This window comes from Dermacentor variabilis, chromosome 1 (assembly GCF_050947875.1).
Source record: "Dermacentor variabilis isolate Ectoservices chromosome 1, ASM5094787v1, whole genome shotgun sequence".
Classification (NCBI taxonomy): Eukaryota; Metazoa; Arthropoda; class Arachnida; order Ixodida; family Ixodidae; genus Dermacentor; species Dermacentor variabilis.
This window is the reverse complement of record NC_134568.1, coordinates 252101267-252103925: the sequence shown is the minus strand read 5'-3', so window position 1 is coordinate 252103925 and position 2659 is coordinate 252101267.

Here is a 2659-nt window from a genome sequence, read left to right as displayed (position 1 = left end):
GAAAGGCAGGGAGGTTAACCAGAGTGAGTCCAGTTTGCTACGCTACACGTGGGGAGGGAAATGAGGAGTGAAAGAGAGAGAGAGAACATGCGAGTATACCGCACTTTCACATGCACTAAGTTAGGTGTACGATGTCTGCAGTCGGGCACGCAAGTCTGTTGCCGTCAGGTAGTGAAGAAGCACTCGAACTGGTTTCTGGCCTAACGAACTGTGAGGCCAGGCTTACAAGATCTTTGCTTCTGTAAACGGCCTGTCATCTAGTCTATTCAAGGCACACTAGAGAGGCTGACGTTGGTTATCAAAGCGAGAACAGTGGCACAGAAGATGACTGATGGTCTCTTCACACTTGCACTTAGTGCACATTGGTGAGTCCGCCATTCCAATACGATAGCTGTAGGAGTTGGTGAATGCTACTCCTACCCACAGCCGACACAGCAGTGTTGCGTCACGTCGTGAAAGGTTTGCTGGTAATTTAAGTTTGAGTGATCGGTCGAGGCTGTATAAACGACACTTAGAGTGCTGTGGTGAATGCCAGTAACTTAACGTGATGGTACGAGCGACACGGCGAAGCTCTCTTGCGGCGTCTACTCTCGATAAAGGTACAAGGAGTGTCGGTGCGCCATCCTGGGCACGTCGGGCAGCGTCATCGGCGAGGTGATTACCAACGATGCCACAATGTCCAGGTAGCCACTGAAAGATGATATCATGTCCTCGTTCAGAAGCGCAAGGGAAGTTTTGTTGATTTGTGACACCAGCTGTTCATAATTGCATGCCGCGTCGTATACCTCGCAAGCTCTGGAAGGCTGCTATCGAATCACAAAATATCGCCCATTTGTTAGGCGGTTCTTTTTCAATGTATTCGACAGCAGCGCGAAAAGCGGCGAATTCGGAATCTGTAGATGTTGTTACGTGTGAAGTCTTAAACTTGATGACGACTGATTGAGATGGTATAACAATGGCGCCCGTCGAATTTTCCGAGACGGAACCGTCCGTGTAAACATGGATTCCGTTAGCGTATGAACAATGCAAAAGTTCCAATGTGATCTGCTTGAGAGCCGCGGTGGTCAAGCTAGCTTTCTTCACTATTCCTGGAACAGCAAGGTACACAAGAGGCTTTTTTCAAGCACCACAGAGGGGATGGTGTTCTTGTTGCGGGTGAGTGCCTCAATGACAAAGCGTGCCGGTTTGCCGCAACTGATCTGGAGAACGCTGCCTTGGGTCTTTTCTCAGGCAAGCGAGAGAGATGGTGGCTAGGGACTCTGGATATATGGCAAACATGCGCCCGGAGTGCGTCGATAGCTATATAGGTAATTATTCGGTGTTCTCTGGCGGTGGCAATTGTTGCTACGGTTAAAGCACTTCGAGGCAGCCCCAGACATGTTCGAAGGGCTTCGCTTTGAATGCTCTGTAGGACATGGATGTTAGTTTTGTTAGCACTGGACACCACTGGTGTCCTGTATCGCAAGTATCCTAGGAAGAGCGTCCAGAATAGTTGAAGCATAGATGCTACGGATGTGCCCCACGTTTTACCGACAAGAAACCTTAGTATGTGGGCGACAGAGGTAAGCGTCTTTTTCTAATACGAGATTTGGGGGCTCCATGAAAGGTCTCTGTCGATAATAACGCCTAGGAACCGATGAGATTTTGCGTATTAAATTGTTTGGTGGTCAATGGAACTGCGGTACCAGGTCATGGCCTTATGTGTAAAAGCGACTAAGCCGCACTTCTCGGTCGAAATGCTGAGGCCTTGATCACGCAGGTACGATGATGTTAGGGTCACTGCTTTTTGGAGCCGTGCACGCGCGTGGAGACGTGTAACTTCCGAGGCCCATATACATGTGTCATCAGCCTATATGGAAAGGTTTACTGTATGTGGTGGAACGTCGGCAAGTCCAAGGATTGCAAGATTGAACAAAGTGCAGCTAAGAACCCCACCCTGGAGGACGCCACGGCAAGTGTAATGGTCAGTGGTTCGGTCATCTGCACTGAGCACAAAGAAGGACCTTTTGAATAGATAGCTCCGAATCCACCGAAACATGCTGCCATCAATTCCATTATTTTCCAGGGCATCAAGGATGGCTTCATGCGTTACATTATCATGGGCGCTTTTCACATCATGGAAAAGTGTAACCGATATACGCTTGCGGTGTTTTTCTTGTTGTGCAGACGTCACGAGGTCGATGACGTTGTCAATAGAGGAATGGCCTCCTCTAAACCCAGCCATGGCCTCGGAGTATACGTTGTGGCGCTCAAGATACCACTCTAGGCGTGTGAGGATCATTCTTTCCATGACCTTCCCAACACAGCTGGGCAGCGCAATGGATCGGTAGGACGCTAGGTCAAATGGCGACTTTCCAGGCTTCAGGAGTGGTATCAAGCAGCTGAACTTCCAGCTCTGAGGAACGACGCCATCATTCCATGACTGGTTGTGACATTCCAGAAGTCTACCTCCGCCATCTTCACCTAGGTGGCATAAAGCTGAGTAGGTGATGCCATCTAGTCCTGGCGACGATGAGCGCCTGCATGTGGCCAGAGCAGCATCCAATTCCTCAAGTGACAAGGACGCATTCAATTCTGGGAAGCGTGTCGCAGGAACCTCGCCCAGAATTTCGGGATGCTGTCGCGGGCAGGGGATTTCTTAGTGTTAATGCGCAGAAGA